Source organism: Pinus tabuliformis, chromosome 9 (assembly GCF_031772625.1).
Source record: "Pinus tabuliformis cultivar Carrire ecotype Pingquan chromosome 9, CPIR1, whole genome shotgun sequence".
NCBI lineage: Eukaryota > Viridiplantae > Streptophyta > Pinopsida > Pinales > Pinaceae > Pinus > Pinus tabuliformis.
Window position 1 is genome coordinate 1,890,800,730 of NC_142307.1, and position 14,552 is coordinate 1,890,815,281.

Below are 14,552 nucleotides of genomic sequence, written 5' to 3' on the forward strand. Positions count from 1 at the left end.
TGCATTTGAATCCTTCCGATGTGAACAATACTTCGATTCCACTTTCCTATTTGAAAAAACCTCCAGAAGATGCAAAAGCGCAAGTCTTGAAAAAGCTTCTTGGTTTGCAATGTGGTTCTTATATTGGTTTTGGTTAAGATCACAATCGAACTAATCTATTCTGACTCTTCACAATAGCAATTTTTAAAGAAGTGTTCATTCACTTAAGGAAATAAGACAAAAACAGTGATAGAAGTGGGGTATGATCCAGGTGGATGTTGGTGGCCACCCACCTATCCCATTTGGACCCCCACAACTGTCTCTTTCAGTTTTTCACTTTCCTTAATTATAGCGCAGTTTACTATTTTTAGCAGTTTTTCGGGTCCTAAACTTCCGGAGCCGTTTTGAGGCCCTAAACGACATTTTTTGGGAAATCCACTACTAGCAATTTTTCCGATAAAAATCGTCTTTTCTGTCGTAGTCCTCAGAGAGATCTTTCCAACGGGCTATCATGCGCGTCAAACGGAGATAATACGACCAATTCGCGGCCCCAGGAAGTTGGCTGTCCAACTCACCCTAAAACGGGGCCACAATTTGGCATTTCATCTTCTAGGGTTAGGTTTTGGAATGTGAAGGGTTTTCCATTGTTTCTCAATAATAAATAGGCCTTTCAGCCTCATTGTAAACACAGTTCGGAATAGTTCAGAGGCATGTAGCCACCACATCTCTTCTCAGAGATAAGCTACCATCGCCCTAGCTGATTTATTTCCATTTCTGTTTGTAAGCATATTTCAGTATTTTACAGTAATGAATTGAGGTATTATTTCCACTGCATATCTGTCTTTATGGTTATCTCTATATTTTATTGCGTTCCTGTTTAAATCCGGATCAGTGGTATCAGAGCGGTTTGCTTTTTCTCTATTTTTCTTTTCATGTCCCCAACGAGGTTGGGATATAAGGAGTTAGGGCTTGAACTCGTCGACCCTTTGCAAGACCAGCCTCGCAAATCCTGACGGCCTCCACATGGCGGATGAGAAGAAAGACAAGGGAGCAGGAGATCCTATCAAAATCTTGCTCGAAGAAGCGCTCGAGCGGCAAAGGAACGCGATGATGGATAACTTTGCGCAGATCCTTCAGCGGCTACCCAAAGGCGACGCATTAGCTTCCAACAGCTACTCTGCAAATGCCACACCGTTCAAGGTACAAGTTAATTTTGAAATCCCCATATTTGAGGGTCAAATAGACGCAGATGCCGTAGATAAATGGTTAAATCTGCTAGATGGGTATTTTTCTGTTCACGAATTTTCAAGTCAGGAAAATATTGTTTTCGCTCTTCTCAAAGTAGCCTCCCACGTCAAGGACTGGTGGGAAACCTACTGCGAGCAGAAGGATGAAAGTACAGGCTCACTATTTTTAGCCGCACCCACTTGGAATGACTTCCGGGATGCCATCAAGGAGCAGTACTACCCTGTCGGAAGCTATGAGGACAAATACATCAAATGGACCACACTGCGGCAGGGACGAGACCAAGATGTGCCGGAGTTCACAAACATTTTTCATACCCTTCGCACACAGTTGGGTATCAAAGATTCTGAGCTGCATCTGGTACTCAAATACCGCGGCTGCCTACACAGATACATCCAGGAAGAGATGGGGTTCCTGAACATCTCCTCACTCGGCACATCATACCGATACGCTGTCAAAATCGAGCAAAAGTTCAAACAGAAGAAGCGAGACTTTGGATTTGCAAATCCGAAGCCCAAAGGACAAAGCCAAGGCGGGGTGACCCAAGACAACCTGTCGAAGCCGCGAGAAAATAACACCACCACGAAGCCGAAGAAGGACACAGGAAAGTGGTGTGAGTTCCACAAGAGTCCCACTCATAACACAAGTGAGTGTTGGACAAAGCAGTTGCTGGTGGTCGAGTTGAAGGCTTCTGAATCAGATGCATGTTCCGACTCTGAGCTAAAACCCGACAAGGGGAATGGCAAAGGGAAGCAGATCATTGATGCGGATCCTAGTGCCACTGTTGCCACTGCCAAGATCCAAAAGAATGAGCCCAAAGAGCCAGAGGAGGGGTAACATCTTTTCCACTCACAGATGTGGGTGAAGGGTTCCCCGCTACAATTCATTGTCGATAGTGGTAGCCAAAAGAACCTCATTTCAGCAGAGGTCGTGAAGCAGTTGGGCCTACTGACTACACCACACCCACAGTCGTATAGTATCGGGTGGCTTCACGAAGGACGAGATCTCGAAGTTCGCCAGTAGTGTCACCTTCCCTACAGCATCAAGCCCTTCACAGACGAGGTATTATGTGATGTTACACCTCTGGATGTTTGTGATGTACTATTAGGCCAGCCATACTTGTGGAGGCGACATGTTGTGTATGAGTCAAGGCCTCGCACTGTCGTTATTTCTTTGGATAATTCATTATACAGGATACCGTAGGTAGCCCCACCTACTGCCACCTCTTTGATCACTGCTACGAAAGGCAGCAAGCTCATCTCACAGACTAGGAAATTTATTTCCTATCTGGTTCGCTCCCAAAGTAAGGGAAAGATCGTTGCTACATCCATGACCCCCGCGAAGGGTTCCTCCACGCAGCAGCAACAACAGAGGGATACAGTCAGAACAGAACACAGGAACAACTTCTTCTCACCCACAGGGGTACCACACAAGTTTCAGGTGGGGAAAAAAGTTTGGTTGCATCAACAGAAAGAACACCTTACAGAACCCATCAGAAGCTTAGGCCACTCCGACATGGTCCTTACACCAATACCAAGGCTACGGGTAACAATGCTTTGAAGCACAACATTCCTCCATTCCTTCACTTGCATCGAGTGTTCAATGTGGACAGTCACCAACCATGCTTCCCACCATTTCTGGACACATTAGAGATTGCAGAACAGCTCACCAGAGACCCAGCTCAGCAGAAGCTTCCTCATCTCAGGGAGGAACTCAACGCAATGGGGACCATTGCTTCCTAAGGGGGGAGGAATGATCCAGGTGGATGTTGGTGGCCACCCACCTATCCCATTTGGACCCCCACAACTGCCTCTTTCAGTTTTTCACTTTTGTTAATTATAGCGCAGTTTACTATTTTTAGCAGTTTTTCGGGTCCTAAACTTCCGGAGCCGTTTTGAGGCCCTAAACGACGTTTTTTGGGAAATCCACCGCCAGTGATTTTTTTGATAAAAAACGTCTTTTCTTGATAAAAATTGTCTTTTGCATCGTAGTCCTCGGAGAGATCTTTCCAACGGGCTATCATGTGCGTCAAACGGAGATAATACGACCAATTCGCGACCCCGGGAAGTTGGCTGTCCAACTCACCCCAAAACGGGGCCCACAATTTGGCGTTTCATCTTCTAGGGTTAGGTTTTGGAATGTGAAGGGTTTTCCATTGTTTCTCAATAATAAATAGGCCTTCGAGCCTCATTGTAAACACAGTTCGGAACAGTTTAGAGGCATGTAGCCACCACATCTCTTCTCAGAGATAAGCTACCATCACCCTAGCTGGTTTATTTCCATTTCTGTTTGTAAGCATATTTCAGTATTTTACAGTAATGAATTGAGGTATTATTTCCGCTGCATATCTGTCTTTATGGTTATCTCTGTATTTTATTGCGTTCCTGTTTAAATCCGGATCAATCAACAATAGCAATTTTTAAAGAAGTGTTCATTCACTTAAGGAAATAAGACAAAAACAATGATAGAAGTACCGCATGCATTTGAATCCTTCCGATGTGAACAATACTTCGTTTCCACTTTCCTATTTGAGAAAACCTCCAGAAGATGCAAAAGCGCAAGTCTTGAAAAAGCTTCTTGGTTTGCAATCTGGTTCTTATATTGGTTTTGGTTAAGATCACAATCGAACTAATCTATTCTGACTCTTTTGTAGGAAATATTAATATTGCCACAAGCATCTTAAACAACAAAGTAACATTTACTTCATTTTCAAGAACATGAGATTCGCTTCGCAAATTTGAAGCATGTGGAATGGATCTATGACAATGTCTTTATCCTACAACTCAAAAATATATAAATATTCTTATCTAAGCCAGGTAATTTATAAACAATGCGATCTTTGTTTATTCCTAAAAGAAAAATCATCATATAGATGGCTTACTTATGAAATAGAAAGATGCATTCATATAAGGGTTACTTTGTTTAAGAAATTAAACAAAGTAATTAGAAAAAAATTATTGCATTCATCAAAATATATATATCGTTGACATATATCCTTTGAAATATAACAATTTTCAATCTTCAGAAATGATATGATAAAGAACTATTTGAGAAAAAAATGCATATATCAACAATCGCAATTTTTAAAGAAGTGTTTATTCACATAAGGAAATAAGAAAAAAACAGTGATAGAAGTACCGCATGCATTTGAATCCTTCCGATGTGAACAACACTTCGATTCCACTTTGCTATTTGAGAAAACCTCCAAAAGATGTAAAAGTGCAAGTCTTGAAAAAGCTTCTTGATAAAAATGTGAAACCTTGATGCGTTTTTTATAATAAAAAAATATTTAGAAGTACAGTAGTGCAACTTCCCAAGTCAAAACTTTATACAAATTGAAGACCCCTTTCTAAATACATGAAAGGGTCTTAAATAATAAAAATAAAAACTAATATCAACAAAAATCGCTACAAGCTATTCAAACTGTGACATGAAAATTTGGGATTTGGTATAAAAATAGCAGTGCGATGGCAGTTGAACTAATTCATTGAGTCGACTTCTTCTCTTGTGCTTGCAGCTCACAAATTGCTAGCATTGGCTAGATTTTTGGAGGCTGACTCATCCTAGAATGTAGTTTGGTTGTATGGGTGGCATCAGAGAGTTCGGGAACCATGCAGTTGACCGCATCAGACAGGCATGTCATGGCCATCTGCTAGCTATGAGGCTTGACTAGAAGAAACCAGAATGCATCCCATGTCAAGTTTTGAAGTTCTCTGATCTATTTTTCTCTGCTTGCCAGCTCCTGTCTCCAATGGTGTTCCCATGCCTTTGATTTTGGTAGTTTACCTAGAGAGAAATTGGAAATCAAATTAGACATATGTAAACTGTTATTTACTAATTCGATTACACCATTCATTGTAGCTCTGGCTCTAGAGGTTTCTCTTTCGGCTTTCATTAGCTGAGATTCCCATTCCAAAAATAGGATTTCCTTGTGCGATTCTTGTATTTTTGGCATATTTGCAGCCATTCCTTCCTCTGAATTTTTCCAAGAGAGAAAGTTTGTTATTTTTTCATCTGCTTTCTCCAATTCCAATCTTCTGTCAACTGCGTTCTCAATCAATGATGCAGAGATGTCGCACAACAGGTCGGCCAATGATATATTATGGGAAAGGATGTTCAATTTCCAGGACAAGGCTTTGGTTATCTCCAAGGCTTCTTTTTTGAATTTAGTAACCTGTGGATAACCCTTGTATTTTTCTACCTGTAATTGTACTTGTGAAGTTTGATCATCCTTGGCCTTCTTTTCTTTCTCAATCACTATCTGAAGGCTGCTTAGTTTTTCAGAAAACTTCTGTTGTTTCTGGAGAGCCTGCTTATCAATTTTTTGTTTCTCCATATTCAACTGTTCTTTAAGTTGCTCATTTTGTTGCCTTTGTTCTACTAGCTATTGTTCTAGTTGATTAATCTTTGTTGTTCTTCTGCCGATTGCATCTCAAGCTGAGTGATCCTTTGATCTTTATCCCTGATTAGTTGACTAACCTTTGAGGCTTTGTCCATTGTTGTTGTTGTATAAGCCCCTGCATACTGAGATAATTTAGTTAAATCCTCAGAAGGATTGACTTCTGACTTCCATATCACATTCATCATTTTGTCCTGAGGAGTTAAAAGATGTCCTTGATTAGTTTTCCTCTTTTTCCTTTGTCTTTTAACTACAGCCCTGTGCTTTGGACTATAGAATACATCAAGGGGTCGTATTTCTTCTATTTTTAGTACAATCCATTTTGTCAGATTTTTGGGAATGATTTCTATATCCTACTGCATCCTGGGTAGGCCACTTGTCCCTTCAATGGGAACACTAATAACCTTAGACTGTTGTGCTATGGGTGGTTTTGGTGTAGTGAGGTTTTGGGAGTCCTTTGGGTTTTATATGAGTATATCAAATTGCTCCCATTCCTTGATTAAAGTTGGATCAATATTTATATCAGTATCAAGGAGCTCACTAGTTCCTTGCTTTTTCCTCTGCCTTTCAGGGCTCTTCTTCTTTTCAGGAATATTTTGGGTAGTTTTTCCTTCACTTTGGCCTTCATGTTGTAGCATAGGGGTGGTATTTAATAAGTCCATTGGTAGAGTTTGCAACTTCCTTGTTCTGAACTTTACAAATGCTTCTACTCCCTCTGCTCCCAATTTGATTTTCACAAGTTGTTTTACTTGAGAAAATAACTCAGTTGAGGTGAACAAATAATCATAATCATCTTTCTCATGTTCAAACTTGGCAATTTTGACATGAGAGGTGAAGTTATAGGCTATTTCTTTTGGATCATATTGCCTCCGTGGAATGATTGCTAAGTTTAGCGCTTTTATTTTCTCTGCTTCTTTCTCTGCATGTTTGAAGTCATGCAATGTGAAAGTACCACATGGGAGGGAGAATGAAGGCCACATTTTCTTTTTGGAGTCCTTTAGTTTTCTGGACATCCCTGCTTTTGTGATTTGATAAGCTATTTCCCTGGAAAATAGTTTATCGAGAATGTATAAGTGGAGAACATATGGAGCAGCAGTGCTTCCCAAAAGTCTAATGTAGGTGAATTTTTCTTCACCAAACCAATTACCAATTGATGTTAAGTCGACAGTGGCTTCATCAGATAATCGAGGAGTGGGTTTATTGAATATAGGATAATGAACAGGCAAGACAAAACCATGATAGATTCTATAAAGATGGTTTTTATAATGGGTTTTCCACAATTCCTTATGATAGATGTGAATGGGGGTTGGGTCTTATGGAGTCCATTTCCAACCTAGAATGGGGTAATCAGAATTGAAACAGATAGTGTCCATAATGTAGGCACTCATATAAAATGAGGGTATTACCCGGGTAGTCACGAACCTTTTTCTTCTATAATCAAGGATATGGTTGGCCATTTTATCAGACAAAATGGTTGCCCAATCCATGATATACGAGTTAACCACTGCCTCCATTAAAGGAACCATTTCAATTGAAAACCTAGTGGAATCGGAGACTCCAAAGGGTCTACATATCATAGCACCAACATAGTAGTAAGGAGATGCTAAGGAGTCAACGGAATACATACCCGATGATTCATGCTTGTGTTTGTTTGGGTAATGCCTCCACTGCCTAATATGATCTGATTCCAAATCATTTTATTTGGCAAAGGCTTCAACAAATTCCTTGTTGTAATGCTTCTGCAGTTCTGCCAAATGGTACATATTTTTTATATCTTCTGCTCTGAATGACCCAAACATCCTTCCATCAGCCGTAAAAAATGCTCTGTCTGTTATGTTGATACTCTTGATTACCCATCTAAGTAATTGTAGGGTAATGTTTTGGTGCAGGAAGGTATTCTGTGGAGAAAAGAGCTAGCCAAATCCTTGAGAGTATTCTCTAATTTGTCAGTGGAATTAGTTGTTCCCTTTTCTTCTTCAATTTTTTCTAGATATTTAGCTTCCAATAAATTGTATATGCTTTCCCATGAAGCATTTCCCAGGCCGATGTAGATAGTATCATGTATCAAGTCCTTCTTTACTAGTTCCTCTTTGGTTAATACTAGAAACTTTACTTTCTTTGATTTCTTCAACATCTCTTTTGAATTGATGAATTTAAACTTGCTATGCAAAAGAAACAGATGGTCGTAATAGAGGAGAAAATTCATTCCAAGATAATGCACAATACACAATATTAACAGCAATTAAGTGCAATAAGTGATATGGATTTGATATATTCTGTTACCATGGATGAAATCCTCGAAGGATTCAACCATAACTGATTTATTAATGATTTCGGCAACTACCAATCGTGATCATTAAATGCCATAATGATGTGTCACATCGCACATATTAATAATGGTTCTTTAAAGTAAATATCGTGACTTCCCCGATCAGTAACTAGCAATAATCGCATATTGCAGATCGATTGGCCCAACTTTATGCGTTAGTCATTTGCTTTGTATAGCTCTGATTGCGATAAAGAGTGAGTTGTCATAGGGAGGCAAGATAATCTTTAAGAAATCAATAAATCGTTTATTTCTCATTTACTAATGATTTATTCTCTTAAAACCCGCAAGCATTTGTTTAACCGTACTATTTCCACTTTATTGAAAAGTGTGCCTTTATTTATGATTATGAAATTGCATCGGCAGATCTCAAATGGGCATTCGTTATGTGTTTTATGACCTTACTGATGTGCAATTGCGATTGGCTTGTCGCATCGGCGGAGTTGTATGACCCCATGGAATGTTTCCTTAAGAAATTTGCGATATGCGCTTTCCGATTGTGTTATCGCATCAGGGAATGCCAAAGGAAATGTTAAGTCCATATTTTAGCCAAAGGATGTGCGCGATGCGATATGTTTCATTTATAGTTTATCTTATGACAAGGTTTTGTTTCGCATTTACATTGGATCGGACCTCATCATGAGGATTTTCATGTATCATATGGATTTTTTGCAAAATGCGATTGTTATTGAAGTTATCCTAAAAGCAAAAAAGACTTATTATTTAGACCTATTGATTTTAGCTAAGTTTATTAAAAAAGGGACCCATTTCTTGTTAAAATTTTTATATAAAAATTTTGAAATGGGGAAGGTTGTTTTATAGCACAATAGGTTTCTAATATTTTTCCCTTGGGTTTATTAATTCCCAATGGTTTATAATATCAAATTATTGGTTTTCTTCCTTCTTCAACTTTTTAATATTAATAATTCCTTGGGTTTATAATCCCTTGAGGTTTTATTGTTAATCCCTTGGGTTTATTATCCATTTGGGTGTATTATATCAATCCCTTGGGTTCACCTTTCCCTTGGGTTTATATTATTATTCCCTTTTGTTTAATAATATTACCTTAGGTTGATAGTCGCTTGGGGTTTTAGCATTAATCCCTTGGGTTTATAATATCAATCACTTGGGTTTATTATTCCCGAGTCAAACATGGTTTATTATAATGTCAACCATGGCCCAACATGGAATTGTGATAGGAATTGTCTCAATATGTAAATCAATGATGGTCGATCATGTTTATTTTAATGTTTATAATATTAGTCCCTTGGATTTAATATTATTCCCTTGGGTTCATAATCCCTTGGGGTCTTAGTATTAATCGCTTCGTTTTATTATTCCTTTGGGTTTCTCATATTAATCCCAAGGGTTTATTATTCCCTTAGGTTTATAATATCGATCATGGTAAACCATGGTTGATTCTCACATTCTGACAATGATTGTCTCACCATCAAACTAAATCATGTTTATTTTGATGTTTGTAGTATTTACATTTGGGTTTACCATTGTTGGGTTTATAGTATTAGGCCCTTCGATTTAATATTATTCCATTGGGTTCATAATCCCTTGGGATTTTAGTATTAATCCCTTGGGCTTATTGTTCATTAGGGTTTTAGTATTAATCCCTTGGGATTATTGTTCATTTTGGTTTATAATATCAATCCCTTGGGTTCATTATTGCATTGGGTTCAATCATAGCCAAGCATGGTCAATCATGGTTGAATGTCGCATTGTGACAAGATTTATCTCACCATCAAAATAAACCATGTTTGTTTTATTGTTTGTAGTATTTATATTTGGGTTTACCAATGTTGAGTTTATAATATTAGTCCCATGCTTCAAAGTTGTTGGGTCTATAGTACTAGGCCCTTCGGTTTAATATTATTCCATTGGGTTCATAATCCCTTGGGCTTTTAGTATTAATCCCTTGGGTTTATTGTTCATTTGGGTTTATAATATCAATCCCTTGGGTTCATTATTGTGTTTGGTTTATAATATCAATCATTGTAAACCATTGTCAATCATAGCCAAACATGGTCAATCATGGTTGAAGGTCGCATTGTGACAAGAATTGTCTCACCATCAAAATAAACCATGTTTATTTTAGTGTTTGTAGTATTTATATTTGGGTTTACCAAATGTTGGTTTTATAATATTAGTCTCTTGGTTTAATGTTGCACTTTGACAAATATTGACTCACCATGAAAATAAACCATGTTTATTTTAGTGTTTGTAGTGTTTATGTTTGGGTTTAACAATGTTGGGTTTATAATATTAGTCCCATGGGCTTAATATTATTTCCTTAGGTTCATAAACCCTTAGGGTTTTAGTATTTTCCCTTTATTTATTATTCCTTAAGGTTTATAATATCAATCCCTTGGTTTTATTATTCCCTTAGGTTTATAATATCAATCATGGTATCCCATTGTCAATCATAGCCAACCATGCTTGAATGTCACATTGTGACAAGGATTGTGTCACCATGAAAGTAAATAATAATCCCTTGGGTTTATTGTTCCTTTAGGTTTATTATATCAATGCCTTGGGTTTATTATTCACTTGGGTTTATATTATTAGTCCCTTTTGTTTAATAGTATTCCCTTTGGTTCATAATCCCTTGGGGTTTCAGTATTAATCCCTTGGGTTTATAATATCAATCGCTTGGGTTTATTATTCGTGATTTAAACATGCTTTATTATGATGTTGACCATGGTTCAACATGGAATTGTCATAAGGATTGTCTCAATATGAATAATTCATTGGGTTCATAATCCCTTGAGGTTTTTTTGTGTTAATCCCTTGGGTTTATTATTCCTTTGGGTTTATTATATCAATCCCTTAGGTTCATTATTCCCTTGGGTTTATATTATTAGTCCCTTTTGTTTAATAATATTTCCTTAGGTTCATAATCACTTGGGGTTTTAGTATTAATCCCTTGGGTTTTATAATATCAATCGCTTGGGTTTATTATTCCCGAGTCAAACATGGTTTATTATAATGTCGACCTTGGCCCAACATGGAATTGTGATAGGAATTGTCTCAATCTGTAAATCAATTATAGTCGATCATGTGTATTTTAATGTTTATAATATTAGTCCCTTGGATTTAATATTATTCCCTTGGGTTCATAATCCCTTGGGGTCTTAGTATTAATCCCTTCGTTTTATTATTCCGTTGGGTTTTTCATATTAATCCCTTGGGTTTATTACCATTGGTTTATAATATCAATCACGGTAAACCATTGTCAATCATAGCCAACCATGCTTGAATGTCACATTGTGACAAGGATTGTCTCACCATGAAAATAAATAATAATCCCTCGAGTTTATTATTCCTTTGGATTTATTATATCAATCCCTTGGGTTTATTATTCCCTTGGGTTTATATTATTAATCCCTTTTGTTTAATAGTATTCGCTTTGGTTCATAATTCCTTCAGGTTTTAAGTTTTAATCCCTTGTGTTTGTAATATGAATCACTTGGGTTAACTATTCCTGAGTCAAACATGGTTTATTATGATGTCGACCATGGTCCAACATGGAATTGTAATAAAGATTGTGTCAATATGAAAATCAATGATGGTCCATCATGTTTATTTCAGTGTTTATAATATTTGTCTTAGGGTTTATATACGTTGGGTTTATAATATTGGTCCCTTGGGTTTAATATTTCTTTCAAAAAAAAAATGTTTAAATAAATCTCTTTCTGGCTGTAGGGAAATTGTGCTTAAGATTATTTAATGTCACTTATTTGTCACTTAAACATATGTTGTGTCTTTAAATGAAGGACCTGGAAACTTGGTCTTTAACGCTTAGTACATGTATGACCAAAGCATCTTAAACCATCGCAATCGCAATCACAATCAGCCCTTTATGCACCCTTAATAACATTGCATTTATATATAAATCTTTTGTATCTACGCTTTTGAAAATATAACATAAAATTTTCTTTCCCACTTTTCATATTGTTAACACGACTGTCGAGGGATATCCCTCATCGCAATCAGTAATCAGTGCTTCCCCATATATATATATACATTATATCGTTGATATGATGGACCCGTCACAGTCATGAAATGTAATACATAGGTTTTTAGGTCCGGATTACCCATATCACAATCAGCAATAATTTCTATTTTAATCTCTTTATAATTGAAATATATAAAATGCACAATCATAAAAATACTTTTCGACATGCCGGACCTAACATGACTTACAACCATAATGAATATACCTTTTGGGTCTAGCCCGCAATCACCAAATCGCAATCGCTAATCATTGAATGCACCAACATACGTATTCAACGTTTTATGAAGCCGTCAGGATGTTAAAACATAACGTTTTATGTTTCGGGTCTGGCTTACCTGTATCACAATCGCCAATCATTGAATGCACCAACATATGTATTCAACGCCTTGCGGACCTGCCGAGCTATTAAACATAACGTAAATATGTTTCAGGTCCGCCACCATTAATCGCAATTGGAAATCTTTAAATATGTACATACATATAACTGCAGACCTGCCTGGACTTTACAAGAAAATATAAATGTGTTTCGGGTCCACACTGTTCATCGCAATCGGGAATCGGTGATTCCTGTGGTAATAACCTGCCCGCTGCACTTTTACGATTGCGATTTATTTGCATTATATATAAGGGGACCACTCCATATAACTTCTTATATTATGAGTTGATTTAATTCTTGCCTATATCGGGGTTGATTCTTTTACACCTCTTTCTTTTGCCATTTCAATGTATAATAAACAAAATACTTCATTTCCCTTAGACTCTGCGAATGTAAAGAAAATAATAATAATATAAAATCCTAATAATATTATAATAATATTGATTATATTATTATTATAATAATAATTATATTTGGATATTATTATAAAATATAATAATAATATAATATTATTATAATATTATAATCAAATATTATTATTATTATTATTACTATTATTATTATTATTATTATTATTTAAATAATATAATGATAATCTAATATTATTATGGGCTATTCTTATTATTAATTAATATATATAAGGAGTTTATGTAATTATAGTTATTTATAACCCTAAATCTGTTTGATAATATTTATATAGTTATTAATATTCCTATATACTGATAATAATTAACCCTATGTATAGAAACCCTAAGATAAATATTAAAAATACTAAAGCCTAATAATAATAATAGTTTATATTATTATAATAATATTAATATAATAATATTAATATAATAATCATAAATATATAAGAATATAAGAATATAGCTTCTATTATTTGTATAGTTATTAATTATCATAAATAATAAATAATTGGTCTTTATTGTTCTTATTATAATAATATTTTTTTTCTAAATAAATTTGAGATCTATTACTGTAACAAAATGATACAAGGAGGCTTTGGCCTCTACAGTTTTTAGCCAAGGTTCATGGCATATTGCAACAAAAACATGATGAAAACTGCCCAGGAGTGGGAAACGAGTCCAATCCAAAATAAATTTGTTGTCCTCGCAGGGGAAACCAACATGTGAACATAGAATGATATTCTATTGAATTCAGTTTCAAAACTTACTGTTTTGCTCAAAAATGCAAAAGTAAACCCATAGACTTGGTAGCTGAGAACCTGAAACTTGAAAACACGTGGTGTTCTAGTTTTCATGTGGTGATGACGGGTGTTCTTCAATAATTAGACACCTGTAGGCATTAGGTTCATCCTCGTCATTCTGTAGCTCACCCGTGTCTTCCTTTGCCAGAGTTTCTCGATTTTGCTCTGCTGCGGAAGGCTTGCCCTGAGCAGTATCACTCTTCTCCGTTGCCCGAGTGGGATGACCTTCATCTCTAGAAGGCTCCTCCTGAAACATGACTGTAATGGTGGCCGTGATAATAGGTCGATTCAGAGTGCAATGGTATGTGAATTCGGCAGAATGGTTGTATTACTGAGAGTTGGAAGAGGGAGCAGTAGTGGAAGGATGGGTTTGCGAGGGCTGGCAGCGAACACTGCGAGTGTAGCCTCTGCCGCTACGTGTATCTGGATAATGAGCAGAGATGGAATTAGATGAGGGGGAGAGGAGTCAGAGACCATTGAGGGCGAAGGACGGAGTGGTCTGCCTCTGTTGCTACCTCTCCTGCTACGCATTCGCTGGCACATTCGAGGCATAATGGCGTGGAGAGGAAGGGATTATTTGTAAGAAGTCGACACTGAGCTGAAATTGGAGATAGAAGGCTTAGAGGCGAGAGTCAGGTTGCATATCAGACTTTGAGAGAAATGGTTGCCCTTTCCTATTTCTATGCAGCAGAGAATATTGCATCTTCTGCCTATTGTAGTGCGGGTGCTTGGCTCCATTGCTGCCAGGGGGCAATTGCAATTCAAAGGCAGAGGAGCAAAAACATAGGAGGTGGGCCAAATATCACCTAAGGTATCCATGATGCAGAGTCGAGGGCGGATGGCACTGGTGAATTGGTTCGAGTGCCGTATTGAATGGCATTTACGAATGTTGTGTGATGGATTTATTACTTTGTATTCGAGCTTACGGGTGCCATGTAACGATGCCACTTGCTAGCCCGTTCCACTATCGTCCTGGCATCCATTGTGTGCACT

General features: G+C 37.1%; 1 pseudogene; it reads right to left on the minus strand.

The window, feature by feature from the left end:
* LOC149156495 (galactinol synthase 4-like) overlaps positions 1–14,552 on the minus strand; it is a 78,961-nt pseudogene that overhangs the window by 50,799 nt on the left and 13,610 nt on the right.